Source organism: Hevea brasiliensis, chromosome 2, assembly GCF_030052815.1.
Source record: "Hevea brasiliensis isolate MT/VB/25A 57/8 chromosome 2, ASM3005281v1, whole genome shotgun sequence".
NCBI classification, from domain to species: domain Eukaryota; kingdom Viridiplantae; phylum Streptophyta; class Magnoliopsida; order Malpighiales; family Euphorbiaceae; genus Hevea; species Hevea brasiliensis.
This window is the reverse complement of record NC_079494.1, coordinates 9,623,298-9,645,732: the sequence shown is the minus strand read 5'-3', so window position 1 is coordinate 9,645,732 and position 22,435 is coordinate 9,623,298. Positions and strand designations below refer to the sequence as shown.

Genomic DNA, 22,435 nt, shown 5'->3' with positions numbered 1-22,435 from the left:
CACATATTTCATCTTAAATTCGGAGAGGAAGAAGTCCCAAGTTACTATTTCGGGTCAGACTTCATCGACACAGTATCCCACCATTCATATGCATCGTCTTGCAGCAGGGATATAGCAGATTCCAAGTTTTGCTCTGGAGTGCAGTGGAGTTGTTTTAAAACTCTGCCTGTTCTGTTCAACCAATTTTCGGCTGCAACAGAATCATCTTCTCCCTTGCCAAAGAAGTCCACTGCTCCAAACTTTCTCAATTTTTCCAGGTGTGATTTTGGTTGTGGAGGTGGTGGTGGTGGTGGCATTACTCCAGCCATTTGTTTGAAAAATTCAGCAATTTCTTTGGAACATGGCCTGTGGAGGCCGAAAGGTGCTCGCTTGAGCTGGCGGAGCAGGTTCTCCCATACCCCCAGTCTCAGCTGCTGCAGGTGGAGCATGACTCTCCACTTCCTCCTCAACTGCCCTCTGAGATGTAGGGTCCATATCCTATTCAAAATAAGAAAGACAAACAGATCTGCATTAGTGTCACCTCGATTCTTACAAATGCAATGCATGGTATGGACTCAATCTAGGCCCAGAAACGCCTAAACCGTGCTCTGATACCACTAAATGTGACGCCCCTTACCCGTGTACAGTATATCCGAGTAAGCGATGTCACACGGTGTACCGGCACACTCTATTTTACCTTAATTAATTTTTATCATAGTTTTGAATATAACTTGTGAAATATTATTTATTTAAGTTATTTATTGAAATTATAATTTATTTGGGGTTCCGAAAATTTATAGAAAATCCGGCAGAGTACCGGCTAAAAATGGAGAAAACAGTTCTTCGGAATCTGTGAAAAACACTTCCAATAATCATATTCAATCATCTCAAACTCCAATATCAAAATCTCAACATTTTTCAATTTCATTTCTCAATCATTCATCTCATGTGATAATCATGTATAAATCACAGATAAACATTCACTTTTCCATTCACAAACACAATTCTCATTATTTACATGAACATCAAAATACATTTCATAAGTTTAATTACATATGAGAAAATAAAAGTTAGTTACAAAATACCAAAATGAAACCTAGTGTCCTACCAATGCACTGTGGATGGTGAGGTGACACGGACACTATGCAGAGCTGCAGGATAGTCTCACCCAATGCGGTCTCACGGGCTCTCGATCAAGATCTCTCGGAACCTACGCGTGGCAAAAGCAACGCGCTAAGCAATAATGCTTAGTGGTGCAATAATAAAATGAAAGGAAATAGCAGAAAATAAATATGTATTGAATGTATCGATGTTTTACTGGTTTTGTACTTGTTATAATCATTTACTTCATTAACTTTATCCACTTTCATTCTTTTGGTTGCCCAAGTAACCTATACTGAACGACTGGACTGGATAACGAGTATACTGGCGCTGGGTATCTAGTACCTCGGGCCGTCACACCATCGGTCACGTATGTATCTCCCAGTGTGTAACAGAACAGCTAACAAGCTGTAATGACAATAGGCACAAGGCCAAATATGAACACAAGGTCAGAATGGCTAAAAGCCATAAAATCACAGAATGGCATAATGCCATGTGCAGTACTGCTAACTGAACCCTATTGGCATGCCAAACTATCCAAACCAATCTTGTTAGGTACACTAGGGCATTTGATACTTTTGAATTCTTCAATTTTTGAATTTCAAGTTTTGGTGTCGCTATTCACTTCATTGGTCAACAAAAATGTTGACTTTTGGATTGAAAATAGGTACATTGATTTTAACACTCCCAATGTACCACATTTTGCATTCAAAACTTGTTGGAATTTATCACCAATACCATTTCTAAGCTTAGCACTAAGGGAGCAGAATTTTCAGTTTTTGTACCCCAACTTTACTGTTCCATTAGTGACTGTTACAGTGGGAATTTGAGGAAATTGTAAACATGAAAGTTGTTCCTTATTTTGTCTAGTTGTATTTCCTTTTTTGAATCACTCCATTTGGAGTTTTGTAGCTCCAGTTATAGTCCAAAAACCACAGCTGGCCGGATTTCAAAACTGCAGAATTGACCATATCTACAGTGCAGTGAACAGTGACTGCCACTGCCTTGTTGGATAGGTTTTGGTCATAATTTGGGGTAGGTTTCTTCATAAAAATTATTTGTCTATATCTTAACTTATTGCTGTAAAAATTTCAGGTCAATTGGCCCATTCTACAATGAGTTATGGCCAAATGAACAATTACTGTTCATTTGGTCATTCTGCAGATTCTGTTTGCAGGGTATCCGGATTGGGACCAGTTTTTGGTCCATTTGCTTTGGTCTTTTGGGCATGGTTTCTTCAGCAAAATTGTGCCATTATGTGTCTAGTTTCATGTCCAATTGGTCAAATACCAATTGAACCTACACAGCCAAAGATATGGCTATCCAAGTGGGCTGGAATCACAGCCACTCTGCTGGTTACCCTAGGCAGCATACCAAACCAGTTTGCAATGCTATAATTCACTCTAAGTCATGGTCAACTTACCTCAAATGGTCACTAATTGACCATTAAAATGTTCATTCACCATTACCTAAGCAAGGTCCAAGTTTCTCTCCAAAACCCTAACCCTAATTGACCAAGCCTCCAATTCATGCATCTCACTCCTAATTTGCTATACTAATCATATAATTTATAAGAGGGGCAGCAATATGTCACTTTAAACCAAAGATTTCTCCTAACCCTAACTCATGTTAAGGCTGCTAAAACTTCATGGAATATAACCATGCTTCATTAATTCAATTTTTGTCAAATTTTTAACTTAACTTAGCTCGAATTCATGATTAGAAAGATGTAAAAGCAAAGGTTATGGCACTAACCTCTTTGGTGATTTTCTAAGCTTCTTCACACCTCACTTTCTTCCACTTTCTCTTCTTCTAATTGCTGCCCAAGTCTTGCTCTAGTGGTAAGGGAAATTTTTGGTGAAGGGAGGACAAGGTTTTGAGGTGGTTTGAAGTGGGAAATGAAGCTTAAGGGAGCTTTAATGGTGGAACCTCTTCTCTCTCTCTCTCTCTCTCAACGTTTTTTAGGCTGCCCAAAGGTTGAAGATGCAGATTGGTTTTTCAAATTTTTGGTCACTTTTATCTCTTTTAATGAGTTTAACAAATTGTGATTGGTGGATAGGTTTTTAATGACATCATATGATGTCATTATTAGGTATTTTCTTTCATTTTCTTTTCTTTTCATCTCTACTCATTTTCAATTTAATTTTTTAGTAATGTTTATTCACATTTTGTGTCATAATAATTATTTACTCAACTGGACAAGTCGGCCAAAATCGTCTCTGAAGGCGAAATGACCAAAATGCCCTCCGTTTGGCTTAACGGGTCAAAATTATCTGTACCGATTGAAAAATTTTTCTAAATATTTTCTTGGCATTCTAATGCCATAGGAACTTCAATGACCCTTCCCTGGAGTCCCAAAAATTATTTTATGAATTTTCTCTCGGGTCTAGGGCTCCTAGTTGCGAGAACCGCAACTTCCCTCTGGTTACCCATCGCTTGGGCACCGGCTCATTTGACTTGGTTATATTTTATTTCTAAAATTTTTCCTAAATTTTTCTTATTAATATTTGAGTTAATTATGGTTCCTTACTTTAGTTTCAATATTTTTCCGATCGTTCTAGCTGTCCGGACTGACACCGGTCACCGGAATAGTAGAATGTACGGAGTTGCTACCAGGAGGGTGTTACAGCTGCACCTTAAGCACTGTCGCTTTACCCTAAGCAGGATCTTAAGCAATTCTCGGCAGGTTGTGGAGTAAAAACTTGAATATGTTGGATTTAAGCCACGCTTGACTTTCAGCTTGAACAGGCCTAAGGTTAAGCTTATATGACATACCCTAAGCAACATCATAAGCAAAGTCTTAAGCAAATTTTGGCTAACTTGCCCTTTCAAAGCTTGATTTCTTCAACTTTTCTCCATGCTTAAAGAATTCCCAATTTCTTCAAATCACTTCCTAATGCACTCATTGATCTTCAATTTGCCACAAAATCCTATCAAAAATAACAAAATTATAAAAATCAAATATAAAGTATCTAAAGTTTAACAAAAAAGCTAAAATAAAGCTAAAAACATAAAATATACTAAAATATAAGGGCAAAATGAATGCATAACTACCCTAAAATGCCTATATGAAATGAGTGTAACAAATTGGACCAGACCTGGTGAAACAGACTGAGGAGAAAGTGAAAATAATCAAAGCAAATTTGAAGGTTGCCTCAGATAGACAGAAATCTTATGCTGACTTGAAGAGAAAAGAGATAGAGTATGCAGTTGGTGATAAAGTGTTTCTTAAAGTCTCACCGTAGAAGAAAGTATTGCGGTTTGGAAGAAAGGGTAAGTTAAGCCCTAGGTTCATTCGCCCATATGAAGTCATTGAACGTGTGGGACCAGTGGCCTATCAGCTAGCTTTACCACCAGAACCAGATAAAATCTATAATGTATTCCATGTTTCTATGTTAAGAAGATATCGCTCAGACCCTTCACATGTCATCTCCATGGAAGAGATTGAAATCCAATCGGACTTGACATATGCAGAAGAACCCATACGGATCCTAGCTCGGGAAGTGAAGGAACTGAGAAATAAACAAATTCCACTGGTGAAAGCGCTTTGGAGGCACCACAACACTGAAGAGGCAACTTGGGAAAGTGAAGAGATTATGAGACAACAGTTTCCTCAACTGTTTGCATCAGGTAAATTTCGAGGACGAAATTTTTATTAGAGGGAAAGAGTTGTAACATCCTCACTTTAGTTAGTCCATACAATCTACTGTTCAGGAGACCAATGTCAGTCTGGGCAGCTAGAATATTTGAAATTATGAATAGACTGTTAGTAGTATGCCCTAGAGCATATCATTTAGTATGTATCTTGTACATATTTTTATTAATAAAAGGCATTTCCACTTTTCCGTTTACATAATATATTTATGTGTAATAGAAAAGGTCCATTGATATTTTGTTAGAAATATTATTCTTAAGTTGTTAAGAATATGAGTGACAATATTTCTAGCACGAAGTATCATAAATAGGTTCACAATCGAGGATACTTCATAATAAGGACATGACTTATCCAGAAAGATTGTATTCATGTTTGTTCCCAAGTTATTTATATGAGATATAAATAAGATGGAATGGTGAGTCTCATGCCATATAACAAACATGATAGGCACTTATAAATGATAAGTAGGCCGAACCAGTGACACTTATGACAAGCACATGGAGTTTACTCTTGTCAATGTTTTGTCATAAATCATATCAGTGCATATAATCTTTAGACCTGAGATAGCACAGTTATCTTGTATATAGGTAGTTTGAGTTTGATACTGCTTTCATACTTGTACTGTGTATGGGTATATGGGCATGTGTTGGCTCCTACTAGTTATATATGGAGGTAGGTGTTGATCAAGATGGAATCTGTTCCTCTAAGTAAATAGAGATAAAATCCTATGTTCATTTAATTGTTCTTGATGTTTCAAGTTCCTGGCCAGGACAGATAGATTTATTCAGAAAACAGTTTCTGATGAGAAAATCTTTTTAATCGAGAACTGGAATTAAAAGAGAACATAATATTCATAGCAAATGGAGTTTGACATAAACCATGACTCCAACTTGAGTTGGGATTTTGTAATAGAGAGATTCTAGTGCATGGTAACATATGATTATAGGTTCATTTAAGGTAAACCTTATTACTAATTGGGTGGCCATGGCATGCTATGCTAGGTGTTAACCATGGTCTATGAGGTTCATAAAATGATTTAGAGAAATCATTTATGGTAAGAAAGAGTTCTGATGATATTAAGAGTTGATATCATGTCTCATTGCCAATTAGTGATGAGCCTAGTAAGTCACACACATACACAAGTTATCACCTATTTAAATATGATTTAATTAATTAATTAAAGAGTTTAATTGATTAATTAAATAGGTTTGGTTTGCAATTAAATTGCAAAGTCCCTAGCATGACTTGAAACCAAATCTAGATTATTGGATGTGTAGTATAAATTAAATTTATATTTAAAGTGTTTAAATATGAATTTAATTGATGAGAAATAATTAATAGAGATTAATTAATTAATTTATATTTGATATAAATTAATTAGAAGAAGAAAAATAATTATTTTGGGTTGAGAACTCAAAATTAAGACACAGGGGCATTTTGGTCATTTTGCAGTGTGACACGTGGCACCATGAGATGGTGACACATGGCATAACACATAAGCTTGCCAAATGTTTTTTAATCATGTAAGATGATTAAAATCAAGATTAAATATAGGTTTGACACTTGGCACAATGTGATTGGGTCACTTAAACCTAGAGCTAATCAAAGGGTGACATGTGGCAAGGGTTTAATGTGTTAACCTAGCTATTTAAGTATTGTTATGAGAAAATAAAATATAACCAGCAGCCACACTCCTTTGTCACGCCATTTTGCAGCCCTCCCTCTATTCTTCTTCATCTCTCATCAATTCAAAGAGATTAGCCATCAATCTCTTAAATTAAGAACACTAGAAATTGTTTCTAGTATCCTGTTTACATCTCTAATCTCGTAAAAGGCAGAACTTGAATTTTTAATTAATAGAAAAGGCTTTAGAAGCTGTTCAAGGGCTGCCATAGGTGTTCTTGGTGTGGACAAGCTAGAGGGACAACATCTGGTGTCCTGAAGACGAATCTCAAAGGCACAGACACGCTGCAGTGCATCAAGACGTTAGTGTAATCATTCTTGATTTAATCTAGGGTTCTAAAATTAATCTGATTAATTTTAAAATCTTAAATAGCAAATACAAATCCAAAAACATATTAAAAGAGTTTTAATATGTTGTTTATCAATGAAATCAAATAGATAAAAATAAATCTTGCATGATGCTTGTGACCCTAGGTGAAAATTTTTGAATTCAATGGTATAAACTTGTGTTTTTCACGCTTCCGTTCCTTCATAGACTAGAGTGAGGAGTTATAAATAAACCAAATAATGCTCATAAAAATCAAGAAAAATTTTTAGGAATGAAATACACTAAGGTTAAACGAGCCGAAACCCCAGTGATGAGTAACCCGAAGGGAAAATGACGGTGAAAGCCGTTAGCAACCCTAGACCCAGGGAAAACCTCATGAAATAATTTTTGGGACCTCAGGGAAGGATTATTGGGGTTTCAATGACAATAAAATGTTAAGAAAACACAAGGAAAATTTAATCAATCAGTACACACAATTTTGGCTCGTTAAGCCAAACGGAGGGCATTTTGGTCATTTCGTCTTCAGAGATGATTTTTGACCAACTTGTCCATTTATGTAAGTGAATTATATGACATAAAATATGAACAAATATTGATGAAAAATTATTTAAAAATGAATAGGAAAGGAAAGAAAAGAAAATGAAAGAAATTTAGCTTTATTACATAAGCATTATGTAAGCATGAGGTCATTAAAATATTTGGCCAATCAAAATTCAAGAAATACAATTATAATCCACTGAAAATAGAGAAAAGGAGGCAGAATTCTAGAAAATTTCAGCAGCCCTCTCTCTTCTTCAAAAACGTCACCCATGCTCTCCCATTGTCCACCATAGCCAAGCTTTACCAAGCTTGATTTTCTTGGTTTTTACCCAACTAAAGCCTAAGTTCCTAACACAAATTCTTGTTCTTTCCTTTTAGTAAAGCTTTTGGGAGCAAAAAGAAATCAAAAGGAAGAGTTCTTACAAGCTTTGGATTAGCTCCATTAGAGGTTAGTGACTAAACTTGATTTTTCTCTTTTCATTCATGATGGAGGAGTGAAAATGAGTGTAAATTTGTAAAGAGACTTGATAAATATCTTGTGTATGCCCATCCCAAAATTTTGGTAGCCTTGAACTTAGTAGAGTTTTGAAGATTTCTTAGAGTTAAATTGAAATTTGGCTGCCTTTAACATCAATACATTGCTTAGGACAATGGAAGATATATAAATGCATGACTTGAGATATTAGGGCTAGGGTTTGGGCATGAATTTGAGACCTTGATCATTTAATGGTGAAAGTAAGTTTTAATGGTCAATTACTGACCATTTGGATGTGTGTAAATCAGAAACGAAGTGGTTTGTGTAATGGAAATTGAAGTTAGTGTGGCTGCCCTTGGTGACCTACAGGATTAGGCATGAGTCCAGTAGGTTTGAGTAGCAATAACTGGAGTTGTAGAGGTTCAATTGGTACAAGGTCAATTGGACATGAAACTAGACACATAATGGCACAACTTTGGTGAAGAAACCATGCCCAGAAAACCAAACCAAGTTTACCTAAAGATTGCCCTAATCCGGGTGACCTGGTTTCTGCCTGGGCAAAATGACCAAATGAATAGTATTTAGTCATTTGGCCATAAATCAGTGTAGAGGGGTCCAATTGACCTAAAATTTTACCAGCAATAAGCTGAGTTATAGACCTACAATTTTCATGAAGAAATCTAACCCAAATTATAACCATAACTTATTCAAAAAGTGACATGCAATCATTGCTCAAAATACTATAGATTTGGTCAGTCCAGAAAATCTGGAAAATTTGTAATCCAGCCAGTTGTGGTTTTTGGGCCATAACTTGAGATACAAAACTCCAAATGGAGTGATTCAAAAAAAGAAATGTAAAGACAAAATAAGGAACAACTTTCATGTTGACCATTTTGCCAAATTCCCACTGCAAAAATAACTAATGGAACAGTAAACACAAAGCTTGAAATCTTAAAATTTTGAATAATTAACATTAAGCTTAGAAATGGTATTGGCAACCAATACAAACAATTTTAGAATGCAAAATGTGGTATGTTGGGAGTATTAAAACCAATGTACCTATTGTCTATGCAAAAGTTAATATTTTAGTTGACTAATGAAATGAATAGTAACACCTAAACTTGAATTTCAAGAATTGTATAAATTAAGAGTGTAACATGCCCTAGTACACCTAGCAAGATTGGTTTGGATAGGTTGGCATGCCAATAGGATTCCGTTAGCAGTACTGTATATGGCTTCTTGCCATTCTGTATTTTATGGCCTCACGTGCCATTTTGTGACATAATAGCCTTTGGCTATGTTGATTGAGTTGTTATACTTGGGTTTTATCCCTGATAATTATTACGGCTTATTAGCTGTTCTGTTGTACACCAGGGGACACAATGTGACCGATGGTGTGATGGTCTGAGGTACTTAGTACCCAGTGCCAGTTTACCCGTTTATCTAGTCCATTCAACTAGTATGGGTTACTCGGGCAATGATAATAAATCTTATCAAATTTTAATCGAATAATACTGCAATAAATATCAAAAATTAAGTCTACCAAAAATATAAACATACATTCTGCATATTTACTTTATTTTAGTTATTTTATTTTATATTGTCACCACTAAGCAGAATTACTTAGCGCGTCGCTTTTGCCATGCACAGGTACTAGAAACATAGCTGGGGAGCCCAGCAAACATCAGACCGGGTGAACTTTCAGAGCTGCATACTGAGTCCAGAGTCACCTCACATTTACAGTGCATTTGGTAGGACATTAGGCCACTTTTGGTATTTTGTATTTTGTATTTTGTAAACTTATGTAATGAATATTATAAACTCATGTAATTGTGCTTTTGATGTAATTATCTATGAACTATGTTCAGTAATAAATGTGAGCATTTCTCATTGAATTGAGTGTGATATGAGATGAATTAAATTTTGAGATACTGAAGTCATTTGAGAAATTGTTGAGAATATATTGGTGGTTGACTGAGAATGATGTGATGATTTTATTGGAAGTGTTTTTAACAGGTTCAGAAGAACTGTTTTTTTTTTTTCAATTTACAGCCGGCACTCTGCCGGATTTTCTATAAATTTGCGAAAAATTCAAATTAATCAAAAATTGTAAATAAATGAGTAAAAAAAAAGGAATTGAAATATGATTTGGTGCTCCGGCACACTGTGTGGCATATCTTGCTCGACTACACTGTAGACGGATAAGGGGTGTCACAAAGTGCCTGCTGTATTTTGAAAAAACAATTCTTCAAACCTGAAAAGGAAAACACTCCCCATATGTTTTCCCAAATACAACTCCAATAAACTTCATTTCATCTCACAACTCAATCTTAATAGTCAAGTCATTTCATTTTCAAACCAACCTCATCATAAAAGAAACATTTCATTGATTACAAGACTTAAAAATTAATATTACAAAACTATACAAGTAAATGAAATCTCAATTTTACATTTACTATAATTTAATTACATACCAAAATATTTTACAAGAGTTTTTGTGCAATTGTTCAAATAATTTATATACATATTATTACATGCATACATCAAAATCTGTGTACATGGGTATACCTGGAGCTGATCTGAATGTCTCTTTAAAGAAGCTTACTCAATTGCTCTATGCTCTTTTCACCTGCGCATACAAAGCTATCGCTGAGTGGTGAACTCAGTGGTGCACAACTATAACTTAAAACATAGTTCAATATACCTTAGCAAAATTACAGCAAATAATTTGAAAATCAGGATACTCATCAAATTCCAAAAATCAAATTATTCATTGCCAATAATTATTCATTGCCAATCATTTGTATGAAATGACTTTGATCGTGAAATTCAATTTATCAAATCACAACCAAACATTTTAGGTAATTCCAACAAAATCAATTATACATAAATCATAATTGAAATCACAATTCTTTACTATTTAAAACCATTCTTTATCTCACTAACTATGCAAGACTAATCCGAAAGGGCCATCTTCGGGGTGATTCTAACTCCCAATGGTTGGGAGGTCGAATCAGATTCTAACTCCCTATGGTCGGGGAGGTTGAATCATCGTGCATAGTATACATCACAATAATGAATCTTCCGAAAGGGCCATAACATAAAACTTAGATCTAACCTCTAATAAGAGGAGAATCTAAGCCTGTGCACGTACCATGGTAATCAAAACACAACTAACTCCATTGTCTTCTTAACAAATGAGAGAGACGGGTAATAACATAGTCAAGCATCAATAATGAGATATAAAACAATATCACAATCCTTTTAGTGAGCATAAATCACAATACAATTCGATTCAAAGTCAATTCCAATATCCAATAATTTGTTATGCTCTTCACAATTCAAATTATAAATTTGCATTTTTCCATGCAAATTGCCCATCACAATTCAAAACATGTTCTATCACAATTTTTCAAAATATAATTTATTCAATCCACAACAATGCTTAATACTTGTGGAAATACCATTTCACAAAGCTAAATTCATACATACTATAACAATTTCAATAATCTTTGAATTAAATCCAATACTTGTTAAACATAATACATAAGAAAAATATGTCATTTAATCATATGAAATATTCAGAACAAAATCAGTTAAAAACTAGTTGTGCACAAACCTGATTTGAGTCGCTCCTAGGCCTTGACTCAATGTTCTTTATGCTTCTCAATATCCTTATCAACTGAAACACACAATTTAAAGTGTTTCAGTACTCAATGAATCAATAATCTTTGAATTAAATCCAATGCTTGTTAAACATAATACATAAGAAAAATGTCATTTAATCATATGAAATATTCAGAACAAAATCAGTTAAAAACTAGTTGTGCACAAACCTGATTTGAGTCGCTCCTATGCCTTGACTCAATGTTCTTTATGCTTCTCAATATCCTTATCAATTGAAACACACAATTTAAAGTGTTTCAGTACTCAATGAATTTGTTTCCAATCATAAAATCCAATATCTAAATTTTCTTGGTACTATTCCCTTCAATTCATTTCATTAGTCAACTTATAATGTTGACCCTTGATGCACTCTAAGTGAGTCAATTCCAATGTTACCAATATGTCACATTTTATAGCCCTTTAGTGTTGGTATATGTTACCAAATTCGTTTTTAAGTGTATTGCATTTTATTACAATTTACCAGATTTCTATGTACTATTTTGACCTAGCCGGACAACTTAGTTCCCTCGGTTTTCGAGTTTTGGTCCAAACTGTAAACTTGTAGGCCTATATCTTATTGCACGCGGGGCAAAATTTCAGGTCATTCTGAGTTGTGTAGACCAATTTATGATCAATTTACCAATGCTGGACAAAATGCACCAAAATGGTAACTTTAGGTCATTTTTAGGTCACTTTTGGTTCGGCCAGTTTTGGTACCTGAACTTGTGCAAGCTATTTGGCTTAGTTCTGGCCATTTTTGGGCTTTGGTTTCTTCATAAGAATTGTAGATATATGTCTAAACTATTCATGGTAAAAATTTGAAGTCATTTAGAATTGTTTTGAGTGAGTTATGGCAAAAAAACTAACTACTGCCCAAATGGTCAATTTTCAGGCTTTCAAGTCACTAATTCGGATTTGGTCATTTTTCAAGTCACCTTCTAGGCAGAATTTTGGTAAGCTTCCTTCATGAAAGTTGGCACATTTTGTGCCTAGTTTCACCTTCAATTGGTCTCATACCAATTGGAGTCACACACTTAAGGTTCTAACCCAAAACATACACTGCCCTACTACACACTTCTCATCACTTACCAATTACATATTCAACACTTATCAAATTACTTCTTTCATGCCAATTCTGGTTTGTACCTTACCATTAACACCTTTAACAATACATTTTTTGTCATTTTGGATAGCTTGTAACCATTCTCAATATGCACACTATAATACAGAATTTTTCAAAGTCCATTTACATCATTTAACCACATGAACATACCCCATTTACATACCCAGTTCTAAACCATTATACACAACCATAAACAAGTAAAAATATACTACATATACTGAATTTCCATGGCTACCAAAATGTAAATCTCCATTAAAACATTAAACTTCAAAAATTCTTCCATAAATCAACTACCCACAACCTTGGTTACACTTTTAATGAAACAAGAATTGAAAACACTCACTTACCACTTTTAAAGTTCTTCAAAACCTCACCCAAACTTCTTCTTTTTGCTGCCAATGTTTTGCCCAAGCTAAGTATGCAAGGTTTAATGAAGGATTTATGGTGAAAGGATGCTTGAATCATGGATGCATGGGTGTGGATGTGAGTTTGGCCATGGAGTCTCCCATGGAGTTCATTTTGGCCACTCTTCCAAAGGTTGAAGATGATGGATTAATTCTGTCCCAATTTCTTATATAGGTGGCCCAAGATGAGAGTTAGTGGAGCACTTAGGAATAATTTAATGTTTAATTAATTAAAGTTTCATTATTTGCACATTTACCTCATTTCTTTCACTATTTATATAATGTACCACATTTTAATTTTTTTTATGATATTTTCAAAGTTTAATATCATTTATTTTTAATGGACATTTAGGTCAAAAGACAACTCGGGGTGTCAAATGACCACAATGCCCCTATTCGGGTTGCATTCCCGAATTTTCGGTAACACCGAGTTTTGTCATTTTCTCGATTTCTTGTTTTTCTTTGTACTAATTAATTAATTTTTTTTTTTTGATATTTCTAATGACATTTGTACTTCAATAGATGTTTATTTAAGTCTTAAAAATATTTTCCAGGATTTCTCGCTGTCCAGGGCTAGTCAACGGTCCACGCCGTAACTTCCAGTGCGGTCACCCATCGCTATGGTTTTCGGCTCGTTTAACGTGGTTACATCTCATTGCTATTATTTTTCCTTTGTTTTTCTTATATTTTCTTTTCTTGTATTTCATTATTTTATGTCTCCTCACTAATATTTAAGCATAGTTCTAGGCATCCTAGCTGTCCGGACCACACTGGTCACCGGAACAGTAGAACGCACTACCGAACATAGGGGTGTTACATTACTGGAGGATGAGGCTAAACCGAGTAGAGAAGCTCAAAGGAGGTTGAACCCACAGATGATGGAGGTTGTGAAGAAGGAGATTTTAAAGCTACTGGATGCAGGAGTTATTTACCCAATTTCAGACAGCAAATGGGTAAGTCCAGTCCAAGTAGTGCAAAAAAAAGCAGGAGTCACTATGGTAGCAAATCAAGATAATGAACTTGTTCCAACAAGGATTCAGAGTGGATGGCGAATGTGCATAGACTACCGCAAGCTGAATTCAACAACAAGGACCACTTCCCATAGCCATTCATTGATAAGATGCTTAAGCGGTTAGCAGGTCTGTCTTATTTCTGTTTTCTCGATGGCTTTTCTGGATATAATCAAATTGTGATTGCACTAGAGGATCAAGAGAAGACTATCTTCACTTCCCCTTTTGGAACTTTTGCTTTTAGAAGGATGCCCTTCGGGCTTTGTAATGCACCTGCCACATTTTAGAGATACATGATGAGCATATTTTCAGATTACATTGATACTTGCATTGAGATGTTCATGGATGATTTTACTGTGTATGGTGATTCATTTGATGTATGTTTACATCATTTAAATTCTTTTCTTGAGAGATGCATTGAGAAAAATCTTGTTTTGAATTATGAGAAGTGTCATTTTATGGTGGAACAGGGGATTGTTTTGGGTCATGTTGTCTCTAATAGGGGTATTGAGGTGGATAAATCTAAAATTGATTTAATTATGAACTTACCCTACCCCACAAATGTGAGGGAAGTACGCTCTTTTCTTGGTCATGCAGGTTTCTATCGCAGGTTCATTAAGGATTTCTCTAAGATAGCATTGCCTTTGTCTAGACTCTTGCAAAAAGATGTCTCTTTTGAGTTCAGTGAAGAGTGCAAGGAGGCTTTTGACAAATTAAAATCTGCATTGACATCACCCCCTATTATCCAGGCTCTTGATTGGACTATACTGTTTGAAATTATGTGTGATGCGAGTAATTATGCAGTGGGAGCAGTTTTAGGGCAGCGTGTTGGGAAGCTCTTTCATGTGATTTATTATGCATCCAGAACACTCAATTCAGCTCAGCGCAATTATTCTATGACTGAAAAAGAGGCTTTCGTTATAGTTTTTGCTTTAGATAAATTTCGATCATATTTGCTTGCTTCTAAAATAATTATCTTCTCTGATCATGCAGCGTTGAAGTATCTCTTGGCAAAGAAGGAAGCAAAACCAAGGTTGATTAGATGGATCCTTCTGCTGCAAGAATTTTATCTTCAAATCAAAGATAAGAAAGGAGCTAAGAACTTAGTAGCAGATCATTTGAGCAGGTTAGTTACACAAGAAGATCCACTTCCTTTACAGGAACTTTTTCCTGATGAGCAGTTATTTAAATTGCAAGGTATGATCCCTTGGTATGCTGATTTGGTGAATTATTTGGTTACTAAGGTTGTGCCTTTTGATTTGAGTAGAGTTAAGAAAGAGAAATTGAAAAGTGAGGCTAAGTATTATGTGTGGGATGACCCATATTTGTGGAAATTTTGTTCAGATTAAATTATTAGGAGATGTGTTTCTGATAATGAGATTTAATCTATTCTTGCTTTTTGTCATGCCTATGCATGTGAAGGTCATTTTGGACCCAAGAGAACAGGTAGAAGAATATTAGATTATAGTTTTTACTGGCCCACTATATTTCGTCATTCATATTTGATTTGCAAAAATTGTGAACAATGTCAAAGAACATGAAGTTTAACTCGTAGGAATGAGATGATTCAGAATCTAATACTTGTTTGTGAGATTTTTTATGTGTGGAGTATTGATTTTATGGGCCCATTTCCTTCTTCTTTTGGCTTTGTTTATATATTACTTGCTGTTGATTATGTTTCGAAATAGGTGGAAGCCAAAGCCACCAGGACTGATGATTCTAAAGTTATCATAGGTTTTATCAAGTCAAACATTTTTAGCAGGTTTGGAGTTCCTAGAGCTTTGATCAGTGACTGGGGCACACATTTTTGTAATAAAAATGTTGAGGCATTATTGAGGAGATATGGTGTTTTTCATAGAATATCTACAGCTTATCATCCTCAAACAACTGGGCAAACAGAGGTGTCTAATAGAGAGATCAAGTCTATTTTGGAAAAAATAGTGAAACCAAATAGAAAAGATTGGAGCCTTAGACTTGATGATGCATTGTGGGCTTATAGGACTGCTTATAAGACACCGATAGGTATGTCCCCCTTCAAATTGGTATTTGATAAGTTGTGTCACCTTCATGTGGAGTTAGAACATAAGGCTTATTAAGCTGTTAGACAATGTAATTTGGATTTGGATACTACTGGTGTGGAAAGAAAATTGCAATTCCAGGAATTAGAGGAAATTTGACTTGAGGCTTATGAGAACTCTAAAATCTATAAAGAAAAGACCAAGGCATTCCATGACAAACTAATTCTAAGGAAGCAGTTTGTGGTTGGACAAAAAGTTTTATTGTATAATTTCATATTGAAGCTGATGCCTGGTAAGTTGCGTTCTCGTTGGATTGGACCCTTTGTTGTTACTAATGTGTTTCCTTATGGTGTAGTTGAAATTCAAAGTTTAGGAACTAATAAGGTGTTCAAAGTCAACGGTCATAAACTCAAGCCATTTTATGAAGGGTTTCAGGGGCATATAGTGGAGGAGCTCAAATTGAGTAACCTAATTTATGAGGATTAAGGAGCTTTGCCATGTCGAGCTAATGACATTAAACAAAGGCACTACTTGGGAGGCAACCCATGGGTGGCTTGTTAGCCACAATCAGATTTGTTTTCTTTCCCTTATTTTATTTTATTTTCTAGCATATTTTTTTTTTTTATCTTCTTTTGCATTTGGGCTTTACATTGGGGACAATGTAAGTTTTAAGTGTGGGGGAAGAGAAATTTGTTGCTTAAATAAATAATAATAATAATAATAATAAATAAATAAAATAAAATAAAATTTGTTCTCATAAGCTTGATTCATGATTCTATATTAACTTACAGAGAGAAGTGCTTTGTCCTTGAAATGACTTTTCTATTTTAGATTGAATTTTTGAAATTTTAGGCAAGGTAATAGTAACTTTAATAATGGATTTTCCCTCTTCTCCATACCATAGAGCAATTTTTGTCCTGCACAAATCATTTAGGCTTGATTTAATGGTGAAATGATTAGTTAAGTGTACTTTAAACTAGTGTTATACATATTTCAAAACTTTGTTTAATCTATCAGGGCACTTTTATAATATGTAGATGCATAAATTGGGGGAAATAAAAGATTGAACTTGAAAATTGCTCCGCTATTTTAGTTAAGCAAACTAACCAGAGGTCTTCATGAACCCCATGTCGATTCTCAGGCTGAAAGCTAGCTAGGATATGAGCAAGGTACTTTTTTGAAGGTGACGGTTAAAAGTAACTGTGACGAGAGAGAAGTACCAATTTCAAAAAAAAAAAAAAATTATATCTCCCCTAAAAGTTGCAAAGAGCTATAATTGTTATGCCTTGATAAATTAACCTTGTGTTTTGGTGTGTATTGACTTAAAATTTTTTTTGAAACTTTAATTGTGTGAGCTTAATTGATTTCAAACCTTTTGTTTTGTGTTGAAAAATTGTTGATATATTGGTATGGTGTTGGTGGAAATTTTTGTGATGGTTATTACCTTACTTGCCTTTGCTTTCAAGCTTTTAATCTTTTGTTAAAGAATGTTGTGAAAGGGTGAAGTTAAGGAATTTCTAGGTGGAGTTGATTGAGAATTTAAATCAAGCTTAAGGACAAGCATGGAATAAGTGTGGGGGAATTTGATAAGTGCATAATTTATTAATTTTACTTCCATCACTTTTAGTGTTTCTAGGGTATCTTTATGCCTAATTCAGCTGATTAAAGTATAATTATCTATTAGGCATATGTTTAGAGAGTTGTTAGAATAATTGTGTTAAATGGAGAAATTTTCAGCATTTGCATTAATTTGACTCTTTCTGTATTTTTCAGGGTTTTGGTGAAGTTCCAGAGCATAGAAGTGTGGAAGGAAACTTGGAAAGGTCGAAGGATTGAGAAACGTGGTTGATACAAAGTACACGGGTCGTGTAAACACAACCACAAACTCGTGTAATATTCTGCCAGAAGAAATCCAGAGAACCGAGGAAGAGACAAAGTACACGGGCCGTGTAACTTGACCCGTGTAAATCTTTGAGACCCGTGTAACTTTCTGTGCCAATGCGAAACATGCCCATTCAGCTCCAATAAGTTACACGGCCCTGGGCTGTGTAATGGTACCCAGGCCGTGTATCTGTCGACAGTCAGTTTCCTAATTTTGCTCCAATTGCAGTTTTTACAGGGACTCTAAAAAGACCTAACCCTAAACCATTTATTATAAATAGAAGAGCAGCAGCCGCATAAAGGGGGCAGACCTTCAGCCTCTAACACCATTCAGCATCCTCTACATTTGTCTTTGAGAATTCTTCTTTTTTCATCTTTAATTTTCTGTAAGCCATGAAAATGAGTGGCTAAGTTTTTAATTCAGTTCAAGGGATTCGAGTTCTTTTGCTTGATTTGTGAGACCAGGTTCTTAATTTAATTTATGTCTTTTTGAATATCTACTGTTTTCTTATTTCTTTGTCTTTGATCTATTGAATGATTTGCTCAAAAAGCCTATTAGTTAATTGTTTGATGAGATCAATTGCTAGTTCATCTTCATAATCCATAATTGTTGTGTAAGATTGAATATGAGTAGCAATTAGTTTTTATTGATTATGATCCCAGTTTTCGATAATAACCTAAGGAAACAATAGGATGGATTAAATGATATATACTTCATAAATTGTTGTTCAGCTTAACTACTTCCTTTTCTTAAAGTTGTTATTAATTTGATGAGGATTACTTAATACCAACTCAGTTAATAATTAGAGTCAGTAAGAGTGCTGGGCTCGAATTGATGAGTATAGGGAAGTTAAGGGTTTACCTCGCTATTTGGTAAATCTACGTTAAGTATTCAATAAGAGATAATTGTATTTCTTTTGTCTATGATCAAATCAATGCATTAGAATGTGAATTACCCTGGACTGAAGTTTGTTTAAATTGAGATTTTCATATTTAGTTCTTGAATTTCTGATTTCTTCTGATTTTGTGTTACAAACCCACCCCCCCCCCCCCCCAATCTTTATTTCTTTCATTTTCTATTACACAAGTGCACGAAATTTAATAATTCAGTCTCTACGGTTCGACCTAGATTTATCACTTGCAACAGAAAATATTTCATAATTAATAATTTCAATTAATTTAATTTCTGGTAGATTCGACACCCACCAATGGGCACTGTTCCAGCCATGCAATTCCTTATTAATTAGTTGAAGGAGCAAATCTTATCACACGTATATGACCTCACCACACACCATTTTTAGTCCATTCTAGGGTTTATGTCAGAGGGTATAAAAGCATTATTACCTGATTTTTGCTATAAGAAGAAAGATTTGAAAAAAGGAGGAAAAGGAGCTATCAATTTCATTCATTTCATTTGGAGCTTGGATTTTTCTTCTTCTCCACTATTTTTTGCACTTCTTTCATTAGGTTTCTTCAATTTTAGTTTTCCTTTCAACTTTTACTTCTTCTTTTGCTAGAATATTTGTATTAAACATGAGTAGTAAGTAGTTCTTTTACGATTTTGGAGTTAGGTATGTAATATTTAAGATATTTTTGTAGATGTGAACTAGTTAATCCATATTTTATGGTTATTATGAAGTTTTATTCATTTCTTGTGTGTCTAATGACATGGTTAGAGTAGGACCCCATTAAGTTATGTTCTTAATTCTTGGTTGAAGCACTGAAAGTAGAAAACCCAATATAGACAATCAAGAAATCAGACTTAATTAACTTAGATCTAGAAATAGACTAAGGATTAAGAGGGTTAATAGATTGTTAAAGAACTTAATGGGTCTTGATTAATTTTAAACTCCACAAAAGTAAGATTTAATTAATCAAGGCACTCTTTGTCCCACTCGAAAAAGTTTTTAAAGGATTTGATAATGGAGCTCCTTGAAACACTTAATTTTTATATGTTTGGCTAACTAAGCAAAATCCCAAAATAGCTTAAATATGTGTCGACACCATATTTTGTCTGATCACCAAAGTCAATGAACTTTGAAAGTCGACCCCCAACTGACATTCTTCGATCATAAGTAACTTGATTAGGAAATAAACCAATCCTGCATCTAATCGAATGCTTTCCGATCTCTCAACAAAGGAGATCACACCAATATCAAGTTCCCATGCCATCCAATCTCATTTCCTATCTCTCGTCAAAGGAAATCAAACCAATATTAGGTCTCCATGCCATCCAGTCTTATTTTTGATCTCTCCTTTATTGTGGAAAATCATTTAATAAAGTTAAGGTTTCAGTCCGATTTAATGGTGTTTCCGATCTAAAGTATTCAAATCAAGTTTCCAATTTTAATGATCTAAAGTTCTACCCAGTGTTTGGTCCCGCCTGAGGCCGATCTCATGCTTACAATATTTTTCTGATCTCTTATACTTAGATTAATAGTCGCTTTTAAGTTTGATGTTCTAATATGTTCAAACAATCAAGCACTCATACAATTTGGATACTTTCCGATCTCATCAAGAAATTGAGCAAAAGGGATTCCATTTCATTTCAAAATAAAAGTACAAGTCATTCGGTTGGAGGATCATTCCTAGCCTATTCTACATCAACATTTCGCTCACCCTTTCTATCTCCCTCGGGCTCCTCCTCGCTCTCGTCTTCAGCCGCTGGGGCCAGCTCGTTCATCCAGGAGAAGTCCTCTTTAAGATATCGTTTCTTCAGCTCAGCCATAAGGTCGTTATGGGCGTTCACATAAGCCCCGGCCTCCTTCGTAGTGCTCTCCTCTTCCTTAGCTTGAAGTTCCTCATCCTTGGCTCGGAGCTCTTCCTCCTTCGCCCGAAGGTCTTTAGCATAATGAGCGAGATTGGCAGACCAACTAGCTCGAGAGTCTTTGAGTTCCCATTCCACTTCAACGATCCTCTCCTCATAACGCTTCATCTGATCCTCCATTCTAGCGATGTACTCGTTAGTAGAAGAGAGCTGAGCTTGTGCAGTAGAGGCATCTTGGACCGCCTTAAGGATCTCTTTCTTCAAGCCGTGGGCTTTCTCTCTGAGAATATGCTTGTTTGCAATGGCCTCTAAGCCTAAGCTCATTGTCTGAGCTAAGATACCATCCAAGCTCTCCTCTGCCAACCTGTTCCAGTCTTCTTGGAAGCAAATAGAAGCTCCCATGACTTTGCCCAGTCCGGGATTCCCCCTAGTAGAGCCGTTCCTTTCCAATGATTGGATCAGAAGCTGTGCACCCTGAGAAAGTGTCCTAACCGTGGGACCGGAAGACTCCCCTTCTATGTTGCAAGAGGTCGAAGGAGGAGGGGGAGGTGGAAGCTCGATTTGTTGAAGAGCCTGGGTGATGACTTCTACCTCAGTGATCGGTTGCTCCTCAGGTTAGGGAGGAGAACTCAACACCTCTATGGATTCACAATGAGGTGTCTGAGCATCGGCAGTGGCAGCCCCCCTCATCGCCCTCACTTTTCTGGAGACCTCCCTATTTCGTTTGTGGCTCTCCCTATAAGCATCATCGCTCGCTTTCTTGACACGTCGCAGGAAGATTCTAGAAACACCATAAATAAAATAAAAGGAGATCGGCTGGCTAAGGTCATCGGATTAAGGCGGATGTTTAGAGTCACAAATTAGCTAAGGATGATTTAGTTAGGAACCAGATCGGATATGCACATCAGAGATCAGAAAATAACCAATGCAATAATTAAATGATAATCGTCAAATAAAATTTCATTTCATTTCCAAAAGTTCAGATTACATTATTTGGGCGATCTCTAAAGATCGGCACTACATCCTACCTAGTAAGGACCTATGTCAAAGCCTAGTCTTATGGCTGAATCAAAAGATGTGTTCGATCAGAAAGCCAGCCGTAGGCATTGGATAGATGAGCAGCTCAGATGGAGTGACTATGACTCTCATGATGGTGAGTGGAGTCATCGTCGATGTCATAGACCAGAACCGAGCTGCAGTCGGGACGCCCGATGTGGTGAGCAACCAAATGAACTTCAAAAGGCGATCACCGATATTAAGAGGGAAATTAGCAGTCCTCTCACCCGAAATCGATTCAACAATTATATCGGTAAACTGACTCGAGATCGACACGATTTATATTTTTGATCGTGATTGGTAAATTAGTCTGGTTCTCTCACTGTCATCAGATGTGGTTATCACAATTCTCCGATCATCGGGATCATAAATTTTTAGTCGAGGAGCAAAGAGAACAGTCAAAAAAAGATCAAAAGCAGTCACTATGGCCGGAATTGTTACCGGAGAAACTAGAACAGGAGAAGTGGGAAATGGAAAGAGGAGAAATGAAATGTGGAAGAGATTCCCCGCTAAGGCATATATATAGGGGACCTAAGTATTTATTACATACAGAAACCGAAGCAGATGCATCAGTAACCGAAGAATTAAATGCTTTGACTGAGGCAGCTCGGATAGAGGGGAAGGTTTTAGAATGGGAGAGATCGGGAGAGGGGCCCAATATGAGAGATCGAAAAAGGGTCATAATAGAGAGATCGGAAGGAATAAGAGATCAGAAAGCACGAAGAGGATGAGAGGACTTCCAATAACTC

General features: G+C 35.7%; 1 pseudogene; it reads left to right on the top strand.

Annotated features, from left to right (window-relative positions):
* LOC131177880 (uncharacterized) overlaps nt 1–22,435 on the top strand; it is a 114,887-nt pseudogene that overhangs the window by 14,280 nt on the left and 78,172 nt on the right.